This window comes from Chinchilla lanigera, unplaced genomic scaffold (genome assembly GCF_000276665.1).
Source record: "Chinchilla lanigera isolate Chin_1 unplaced genomic scaffold, ChiLan1.0 scaffold00131, whole genome shotgun sequence".
NCBI lineage: Eukaryota > Metazoa > Chordata > Mammalia > Rodentia > Chinchillidae > Chinchilla > Chinchilla lanigera.
This window is the reverse complement of record NW_004955532.1, coordinates 2,675,674-2,687,316: the sequence shown is the minus strand read 5'-3', so window position 1 is coordinate 2,687,316 and position 11,643 is coordinate 2,675,674. Positions and strand designations below refer to the sequence as shown.

The 11,643-nt window shown below is 36.7% G+C and overlaps 1 protein-coding gene across 6 annotated transcripts in view; it reads right to left on the bottom strand.

Moving 5' to 3' along the window:
- Dock3 (dedicator of cytokinesis 3) overlaps window positions 1–11,643 on the bottom strand; it is a gene marked incomplete at its 5' end in the record, with an annotated part of 457,227 nt that overhangs the window by 386,610 nt on the left and 58,974 nt on the right.

Genomic DNA, 11,643 nt, shown 5'->3' with positions numbered 1-11,643 from the left:
TCTATTTTCTTATAGATTTCTTCTTCAGACTTTTTGAGCATTTCCTTCATTATTCTTGTCATCTCACTTTTTGCCTGAGAAATTATTTCTGATCAATGAGAGCTTTTTTCAATCCTTAAAAGAAAACAACTTCCAATCCAGATTGATATATCCTACAAAATTATCTTTTAAAACTAATGGAGAAGTAAGATATTTCCATGACAAAAAGCACCTGAAGAAATTCATGAAGAACAAATAATCACCCCCCCACAACAAATTCTCAAGGATATCCTAGGAAAGGACAAAGAAGCTAACAATGACAAAGTTTCAATAGAATGAATGACTCGAGTAGAGATAGCAAATAAGTAGAAGGAAAAGAAAGCAAAACAACAACAGGTAAATAACACAATGACAGGAACAATACCTATCAATTATAACTATTAATGTGAATAGACTCAATTTGCCAGTCAAAAGACACAGATTAGCAGACTGGATCAAGAAACAAAATCCAACAGTAGGCCATATAAAAGAAACACATTTAATACATAAAGAAATGCATAGACTAAAAATCAAAGAGTACAAAACAATATTCCACACAGAGGGAAAAAAAATTTATGAAAAAACGTTCAACATCACTAGTCATCTGACAGATGCAAATTAAAACTATGGTGAGATTCCATCTCACCCCAGAAAGAATGGCTATCATCAAAAAATCAACCCATAACAAACACTGGAGGGACTGTGGGAAAAAGAAACTTCTCCACTAATGGTGTGAGTGCAGTCTGGTGCAACCATTTTGGAAATCAGAGTGGAGATCCCCCAAAAACCTCAGATTAGAGGTCCCATTTAACCCAGCTATTCCCTTTCTGGGTATCCTCCTGGAAGAATTAAAAACATCATACCACTGTGACATATGCACACCCATGTTTGTAACAGCACAATTTGTGATAACTAAACCTTGGAAACAACTCAAATGCCCATCAACCAAGGAATGGATTAAAAAGATTTTTTAAAAAAATATAATCGAGTACTACTCAGCCATAAAGAATAAACTTGAAACAGTTCTAGGTAAATGGATCCACCTTGAGGCCATACTCTTAAGTGAAATAAATTGGACACACATGTGTAAACACTGTATTGTCTCCCTGGTGTGAGAAACTAAAACAGTAAGTAAGGACCAAGATGTACAATCAGTATTGTGAAATAGGAACAAATTATTCAAAAGAAAAGGGGAACTAAGGAGGAGAAAGGGGGACAGGAAGGAAGGGAAAAGGAAAGAGAAACTAAAAAATGATAAAATGGAAAGAAATCTTTGTAAATAGGGAGAAGAAGGGGTTGGGGAAAAAAGGAATCAAAATATACCACAGAGGGCTGGGGATATAGCTCAGTGGTGTAAGCACCTGCCTGGCAAGTGTAAGGTCCTGAGTTCAATTCCTGGTACCAAAAAGAAAAGAGTCTTAAAATATATCACACAGAGGTACAAATTTCCTATGATAAATATGATCTTTATGTATATCTAAATTGTACCAATAAACTTAATTTTTAAAGAATGTTTCAGATTTACAGATTGGGGATGTTCAAATTGCATATATATATAATGAAATATTGTTCAATTTTAAAATAATGAAATTCTAATATAGTCCATAACATGGATGAATCTTGAAAACATTATGCTAGTGAGAAAGTCAGACATCACAGGACAAATATTTCATTATTCCATTTATATAAGATACCTAAAATAGCAAATTCAGAATCAAAAAATAGAAGAGAGATTACCTGACAGAAGGAGAGTGGGCAGTTATGACTTAACAAGGACAGAAAATTGGGGAAGCTCTAGAGATGAATTTTGATGATGACTGCACAACACTATACATATAGTTAGTGACACTGGATTTAAATACTTGTAAAGAGTTAAAATGATAACTTGTATGTATTTATATTTTACTGTAATAAAATCACATAAAAATATTATCAAGGAAAAACAAAAAACATCAATAGGAGATATAATGAACAGAACTCAAGGGATAATTAGTTGCAAGACAGTATTGAAAAATAATTCTAGAATGCCGATCAGTAAAAAAAGGAAACCCAAGCTATGAAGGACTACATACAAGACACGTAAGAGAGATGCAAAACCTCTAACCCAGCTGGGCATGGTGGTGCATGCCTGTAATCCCAGCACTTGGGAGGCTGAGGCAGGAGGATTGCCATGAGGTCAAGGCCAGTCTTGGATACTTAGTGAGTTCAAGGCCAACCTAAACTATATAGGGAGACCTTGTCTTTTAAAAAATACCCTCTAACCCATGCCTATCAAAAAACCCAAGGAAAAACGACAGTGTCAGGGAAAATTATAAGGTTTCCCTTAGCTGTCCAGCATCAAAATCCTCTTCCAATGTTTGAGAGAATCTTCCTATGCAGAGACATAGAGTTGTTTTCCATTCCATAATATGTTAATCATGGGCTCCTAATTTTTCAGCTTTCCTGTGCCTAGGCTACAGGACTGACATGAGTTCCATCTACCCCATACTTAGAAAAGGAAACCAGTAACTCACAGAAGCAGAAATTGAAAACAAAAGTCATCTTGACAACAGCTATAGTCAATATCCAGAAGTAGTAGTCTTCTGGGAGCATCTAGTTTTGAGTTGGTGAAGGAAAGGGAAGAAGCAGAAGTAAATATAGTAGTAAGAATGTGTCTTGCTAAGATTTATGGAAACATTTGAAGGAAGTGACAGAGTTAACCAGGCACAGTATTTGAAAAATAGAAAAGAACATGAGGAAAAATCCCAAGGCAACATACCTGATATGTCTGAATAAACGGAAGGACAAGGAAGCCAATGTCAAAGTAGTATGAGAAAATAGTAGGAGTAAAAGTTAGGTGAAAAGAGGTCAGACCATTAAACTTTGTGAGCCTCTGCAAAAACTTTGTTATATTCTCAATAAGATGGAAGCCACTGGAAAGTTTTAACAACGGGAATAACAAGCTCTAACTTACTTTTTGAAGAACCGCTCTTGCAGCTATGTCGATAATAAACTGAGGGGGCTGTAATTAGGACCAGGGAGTGATGGAGACCACTGTGAAGCAGACCTGAACAGGATTTAAATTAACCAATTGGCTTTTTTTTTTTATTTTAAAGATAAAAGGAGGGAAACATTAACAGACATACAACATTTTACAACATATCACAAGCACAATACAGACAATACAGAGTTACAAACAAAGTGGTAGGGAATTAACAATGGTGGTTGTATTACATATTGATATCTTCAAAGTGGCTTCTTGTGAAAACAGATATAAACATGCAATACTGGTCAATCAAAGACTCATTGACAGTTTCTTTCAGCATAGAAATAGAAGACAGAAGAACAACCATGTTAACTATCCTGTATATACATACATACAAAATTTCTCCTTCTTTCCCTTCTCTTTTCCCACATCCCAGAAACCAATTGGCTTTTCATGTTCACTTGTGAGTCTGTCCCAGGCCCAGGCTCCTTGTGTGGAAATGGCAGACTCACAGTAAGTGAACCTCCGTGAGTCATTAAATCCCTACTAAAACCTGTAGTGGTGATGAAGCCAGAAAGCCTCAAAGGATAAGATAAGATCACAGCCAAGGACATCTGGATCCTATCTCAACTGGATAAAGACTATAGCCTCAGGCATCTCACTCCCGGATGGGTTAATTTAAGACCTTACTTAGAGAAGTCCTTGAGTGGTTCCACCCTTCCTGAGTACTCCCCTCCCTTCTTTTGATAACTATATAAACATGGGCCGCCCAGAGAAGATTTTGGTCTTAGCCCTTGAGAAAATCTTGAATTCTGTGAGAGGGCTTTGATCCTCCTGGAGGCCTGAAATCATTCCATTTGCCTCTTTTTATTTAGCCTTTGCCATACACTCATTCAGGAGATTGCGGACCTGATCAGCCTGCAGTAACTAAGGGATATTGTTAACTCAATAAGGGAGACCAGTTAGAAGGCACTGAAATAACATAAGCCATGAAAGTATAATCATAGAAAGTCTTGCTCTTTTTTATATGCCATGATGTGGCAATTTAAGACACTGAGCTTGGCCTTCTCCTTCAAAACTGTCTAATGTTGTTTAAAGCATAACTTCACCCCACAATTCTTGAGATACACACCTATCATTTATATTATTTAGCAGTAATTCTCCAATATTTCTTTAGTATGCACCCTCGTTGATTCCATTGTTTATTCTTTTTATTGTCTCTCTCTCATCTAACCATGTTGGAGCCCTAGATCCCCAACCCTCTCCAGTGATGAAACAAGGTATTATCTAGAATACTTAAAAATGAAATATGTACAGCCAGAAGCAATCAAGAGAAAACCTTCTTAGCTCTAACCTAGTTTAAAATGTAAGGTTGAGTTTTAGAGAGGTCTGTTAAATGGACAAAAATTAGATCATTCATAGATAATTCATAGAAATATAGTTAGACATATACAGAGACTGAAAATAACAAAAACCCAAATGTAACTTGGCCTGCAATGATCAAAAACAAGAGATCTTCTAGCTCTGCCAACCTATTCATTCTCCTTTCAACTCTAGTATGAATTAAGAGTAGCAGATGTAGAATGGATGGATAATATAATTTGATATACTCCACAATATCTAAGTTTTAGAATAAGCTCTAGTCTGGAAACAAGGACTGCAGAAAGCTGAATGCACACTTTTTTGATGCTCATTCAAGAGTTCAGGATAATTTCTTTTTGCATCAGACTCACATAGCCACAGTCAAATTCAAGTTTTGACCCTAAAGTTTACTGAATTACAGGGTGAGTTAATAAATGGCCCTTTCATAAACAATAAAATAAAAGGAAGATTACTGACTCAAAAGAATGATTACCTATAAATCAGACTGAAGATAGTGTATTGGAAAACATAAAAATCTTATAGTAGAACTTAGAAATCAATCAACAGCCTGTGACTATGCTCATGCTGCTTGCCATATAAACTGCTAAGTTCAGTTAGCCTTGACTGTCTGCAACCAGCTGCTTCTTACAAATAGCCAGCCAGCTCAACCTGACCACATCCAGCTGTAGTATTTGTGTTTTTCTACTTAAGATAGGTATATAACTAGTTTTATTTTGGCTTGCTTCAAGGACTTTATGCCCAGAACACACTGGCCCATTCAAGGATGCATTCAATTTTACCTGCTCTGCTCAGACCCCCTCCATCCTGGAAAATACCTGTCTACTGATAAACAATTCCTTTTAAGTAAACCTGCTTAAAATAAATCTGCCTGACATTATATGACTGGGTTCTTGTAATCCATGTAACCAAAAATGTAATAACCATATTGGCTTTGTATTTACTGCTTGCAAACTGTATTTAAACTGAACTCAAAACTGACTTTGGGCTGATGATTTGGAACTGGTTCCCATTAGCCCAATAGTGTTACATTAAAGTCACCTTCCAAAAACTCTTCAGTGTGGAGTGTTTTCCTTTTGGGCCTGGATTTTTCACACAACAGAAGACACTGGATAACTTAGATGACCCTGAACTCCATCCCATACTAGACTTCCCTTTGCAACAGAAAAGTCCTTCTGACCTTCCTTTGCTTTAAAACTGAAAATACATCACATTAATGAGCTATCTTGCAAAGGGAAGCCAATTTCCCTTATGCCCTACACCACCCCATCACTGGCACTAGTGTCTCATGAATCTAATGTTTATTCCCAGCTATCCTAAAATAAATGTAGTGAAACAGACAGCAGCTATACATGAGCTCATCCCCAAAAACTTTCCCTAACCCAGGCACTATGACTGCTAAATCAGAACTGGACAGTAGCTGTGTATAATCCTAAAACTTGGATATGGTACTATACTCCAAGTATATTAGCCAGCCACCTATATAGGTAAGTTCATTTCTATTTCTAGCCAAAGCAAAATAAAAAGAGCAAAGGAAACAACAAGAGTGAAGAGACAGCCTACAGAATGGGAGAAAATGGGATGTGAGGGCGATCTGGCTGTGACACCTGTCACCCCATTGATCACCATGGTTCATTTGGCTGATCTGGCTGGCTAGACGGTGTCCCCTTCCTCCCTCAATGCTCCATACGCATCCCTCCAGAAGCTGCGTGCTCAGTTGAAGAGGATGACGACCCCCAACAGAGGAGGACAGTTCCTCAGTCAAGGGTGTACAAGTAGCTGCGCTCCCCTCTAGAACCTCCGAACAGGCTCTCAAGAATGGGAGAAAATGTTTGCCATCTATCCTTCTGAACTGAGGATTAATATCTAGATCATATAAAGAATTAAAAAAACACCAAAAGTTATATAGCTCAATTAATAATGGGGAAACCACTGAATGGACACTTTCCAAAAAAAAAATAAGGAATTACAAATGGCCAATGAGGATGTGAAAAAAATGTTCAACATCTTTACCCAGTAGGGAAACGCAAATCCAAACTACAGTAAGAATCGCTCTCACCCATCAGAATGGCTATCACCAAGCATACTAAAAAGCAGTAAGTGTTGTTGAAGATTCAGGGCAAAGAGAATCTTCCTACGTTGCTAGTGATAATGTAAATTAGTATAGAGCCACTATGGAAATCAGTATGAAGGTTCTTCAATGAATGAATGAATAACAGAACTACTGTTTGATCCAGCTATACCACTCCTTGGTATATACCTGAAGGAATTAGAGCCAGCATATTATAAGAGTATGTTACATATCCATGTTTATTGTGGCACAACTCACAATACCCAAAATATGAAACCAGCTTAGGTGCTCACTAACAGATGAATGGATAAGTAAAATATGACACTCTCTCTCTCTCCCTCCCCACACACACTCATATACATACATATACAGGCAATTTTATCATTTGCAGTAAAGTGGATACAACTGGAAACCATCATGTTAAGCAAGCAGGAAAGTGCATGGAACTGGAACTCATCATGTTAAGCAAAATAAGCCAGATTGAAAAAGACAAGTATGGATGTTCTCCCTAATATGTGGAATTTAAAAAGATGACATGAAAGTAAAAGGCACATTATTATTAGGCAAGATAAAGGAAACAGAAGGGACAAATCAGGGGAATGGATATAGTCAAAATACAGTTGTTCCTCGTTATATCGCAGTTCACTTCTTGCTGCTTCAATGTATCACAGGTTTTTTTAAAAAATCTAATTCTGAATTGTAGAGTTTTTGCTATATTGCAGGATTTTGCAATATATAGGTATTTATATAATATTTATGATTTTAATTATTTTTGCCTAAAAATTTAAAATATAAAAATGTTAATTCAAACATATTCTAAGAATATTAAATTGAAATAAAATACAGTATGTATTTTATCAGTGGATGAATACCATACTGTACATAATGGAAATGGAGTATGCCACTACCACCTGTGCAAGTTTGCCGATGTGAGATTGTACACAGCACACTTTTGGCTCATGGAATGGAAGGTGACCAACCACAGCACTGTGTTCTGCATCCTGGGCGCTGATTGGCTCAGTGACCATAGCACAGATCTGTTTGCTCTCCCGCACTGTGCCTATACATTTAGCATCTCTCATTGTCCACTTCACATTGATGTCTGATTGCTGCATGTAGTGTTGCTCTGCGGTGTTGTGTTTTAGTGAAATTTTCATAAAAGTTAGAATTTATTTCAAGCCCTACAGTGCCACCCAAATGTTCTGCTCCTTCTAAGGCTTCTCACAGTGAACCCGAGTGCCAGAGGAAGATGCTTACCATCAAAGAAAAGATGGAATTTCTCAACATGTTAAAGGAAGGCAAAAGCTACATGGCTGTAGGCTGCCATTACAGGATCAATGAATCTACTGTTCTCTACATAAAGAAAGACAAGAAGAATATTAAATGTACAGCAACCATGACTTTTAACAAGATTGCAGGGAGGGTGGTCACTTCCCTCAATAAGGCCATTATGAGGATGGAGTCTACATTGGCCTGTAGATAAATGACTGCAGGAAGAAGAATATCTCACTGGATACCAACACCATCCAGACAAAGGCCAAGTAATTTTATGATAGTTTTGCAGAAAGCACAGACATTCACAATGGTGAGGAGGACGAAGACAAGGACAACTCAGAAGCAGGACCACTGAGTGCTTCTCCCACTAGACCAACCCCATTCAGTGCCAGCAAGGGCTGTTTTGACAAATTTCAGAGATGCTTTGGACTCAAGAGTGTTTCTCTGCATGGAGAAGCTGCCTCTGTGGATAAAAACAAAGCCAAGGAGTACGTGAATGACATGTTCAAATCTATCATCGAGGAACGTGGCTATAAGCCTGAACAAGTTTTTAACATTGATGAGATGGGCTAACTTTGGAAACAGATGCCATCTTGCACTTTTATTATGAAGGACGAAGCCAAAGCCCCTGGTGACCTGATCGATGACCACTCATAACCATTGACAGGCGAAGATCAGATGGAGATGATGGAGTCAGCAAGTGATGAAGAAGATGAGGAACAAGATGAACTACAGGTTGGAGAAGAGGAGGAGGCTGGCCTAACACTCAATCGTCTTGCAACTGTGGTCAGAATGGCCAAAGAATTTCAGCAAGTGGCTGAAGAATGGGACCCCTGGATGCTTCATTCGTTGCACTTCATAAATACAATCCAGAGAGGCATGTCAGTTTATAAAAACCTCACTCAGAAGAAAAAGCAGCACCAGAAACTCCCCATAACTATGTTCATCACTCAGAAGAAGAGATCAGTTATGGCCCAGGGCGAAGATACTGCACCACTGGATGAAGCGCCTGATGAAGTGGTGACTTCAGAAGAGCTGTAATGCTCTTCTTGGCTGTGCAGAACATTCATCTCATTGTCATCACCTTCATCACCATCAGTATTGCATGGCTACATAATCCATGATCTTCATCATTCAAGTTGTAGCATACTGTACTTCACTGGGGAGTACCCATATAGGATTTTACATGTTGTTAAAATTATGGAGGTTTAAGAGTATGGAATGTGTCTAAGAGCATATGAAGTGTTTATAAGAGTGTGGGAAATGTCAATAAGAGAGAAGGGTTTATAGGAGTATGGGAAGGATTTATAAAGCCTTAAAATATATATAATTAAAAATATATATAAAAATATATAATTATATAAATATATATATAAAATATATATATAATTAAACATAATGCAGCTACTTCACAGATTTTCGCCTATCATGGAAGATAACTCCCATGATAGGTGAGGGATCACTGTATATTCACTGAAACCAAATGGTTTATAAAATTAATAGAGACTAAAAATGAAAAAGATTCACAAAGAAAAATAAAAGTAAAACAAGTTTATTGAAGTCTTTTCTAAATTTTTTTTTTTTTGAGACAGGGTCTCTTGTGCAGTTAAGGCTGGCCTTGAACTCACAGCAGTCCTCCTGTCTCCGCCTCCCAAGTGCTGGGATTACAGGTATGCGCTACCACACCCAGCTGTCTTTTCTAAATTCTACAAATTAAAAAAGAAAAATAAGATAAGCTTATTAAAAGTTTTGTTTTTAAAAGTCTTAAACAAATTAATGTCCTTTTATATCAGGAAAGTGCAATAATATCTCCCTGTCCTACATTATAAATTTCAAAATATACTGAAGGTCAGACTGCCATTTTCTAGAATTCAAAATTAAAGCCACTAGGGGCTGGGGATTTAGCTCAGTGGCAAAGCGCCTGCCTGGCAAGCGCAAGGTCGTGAGTTCGGTTCCTGGTACCGGAAAAAAAACAAAAAAAAACAAAAAAAAACAAAAAAACAAAACAAAACAAAAAAATTAAAGCCACTAAAATGTGCTTAGCCAATTAAAACTATTTATTTAAACAGAAGCAATGGCAACTCAAATTTAGAAGCCAAGATGTTTCATTATGAAGCACAACCAAAAATACTGTAAATACTGTAACAGTAAGTAATAATTAATAAACTAATCAATAATCAACAAACTAATATTTCCTATAACCAAGAAAAGTACTTTGAGTATGGGGGTCAGGGAGATATGTCACCTACAGTATATGTGAATGAATAAACTGCATGTCATAAGATGCTATACAACATTTATGTTTATTATATGGAGATTCAGTTTAACTACTGATTGTCACATCTAACGACCCTACATTTTTTTTCAAAAGAAATACTTCGTAACACCACTTTTACTATACTGAAATGAAAAGACTGCACAATACAGCCTAATTACATATATGCAAACTCTGTAATATTTGTTGTCTTAAAGAGTTTAGCTCCTAAACTCACAAATTACTCTTCAAGTTTAACTCTTTAAACTCTTCAAAAAAGTTAATTCTTTCTTTGTATGATTTTTTAAAAGCTCAATTCATCAGGGATTGAAAATACAATCTGCCTGGGGAATCATTTTACTCATAAACACCTTTTCAAGTCAGCTTTTCATAATTCTGTTACTACCTATTTGTCTTTCTTAAGCACAGAGACTAGAAAGTTTCTTTAGATGCCCCAAAAAACCTTTTAAAGGAATATGAATTAATAGTATGTTTGTTATGAGCAAGTAATAAAAAGAAGGCATAGAAGTCATTCACTAATAACTATTATCTCTTGATTTTAAAGTAAAAGCTTTCAGTTTTTGTCCATTTAGTATGATACTGGCTGGTGGTTTGTTATAGAGGGCTTTTATCAGATTGAGGTAAAGACAATCTATTCTGATTTTCTGTAGGGTTTTTTATAATGAATGAGTGTTGGACTTTATCAAAAGCTTTTTCTGCATCTATTGAGATGATCATGTGATTTTTGTCTTTGGCTATGTTGATATGGTACATTACATTTATTAATTTGTGTATATAGAACCATCCATGAATTCCTGGGATGAAACCCACTTGGTCATGGTTTGTTGAAAGGAACAGTTAATGCTTAATTTTTTTTACTAATTTTGCATGCTTATATCTGGTAATCTGAAAACTACTTTGAAGATAACAATATGCAGTAAACAACCATTGTTGATTTCTTATCATCTTGTTTTGAAATTGTATATCATTTTTAATGCTTTTCCTTATTTTTTATTCTCTTTAAAATTATATATAGAGAGTAGGATCTCCAAATTTATCTTTCTAAACACTGACCCTGGACTGAGATTACAAACTCACATTCTCCTTTGCCATCCTGGGGAAGTAGAAAGATACTGAGAAAAAGGAAGGATACAGGTATGCCTGTTGTTGTCCAGGCAACCAATTCCCCACCAGCCTCTAGTCACCTTTGACACTCCCAGAACTCAGCCTCACTATCACATTCTTCATACATAAGAAAGCAGCAGCCATGTGATGTCCCTTTCTCAAATGAACTCTAGCATATCAAGACTCATCCGAGTTTCTGGCTTCTGGTATGCCCAATACATCACACTTTGTGCCCTCAGCCATTAGAACATGAGCTGCTGTGTGCAGCTTTTGGGTTATGTGAGTACTACCCCTTTTGTTCTTTTATCCTTCCAACATGCATGCAAATAATTACCTACATTTGATTCCACCTTATAAGTTGATTCATATAGTTTCTGCTTTCTTGACTAACCCTAAGTAAATAGAAGGTTACTCTGATGCTCACTCACTCTCTAGTCAAAAACATTATTTCAACTACAGAAGGGGCTGGGGGTTTAGCTCAGCGGCAAAAGCGCCTGCCTGGCAAGCGCAAGGTCGTGAGTTCAGTTCCCGGTACCGGAGAAAAACCAAAAAAAA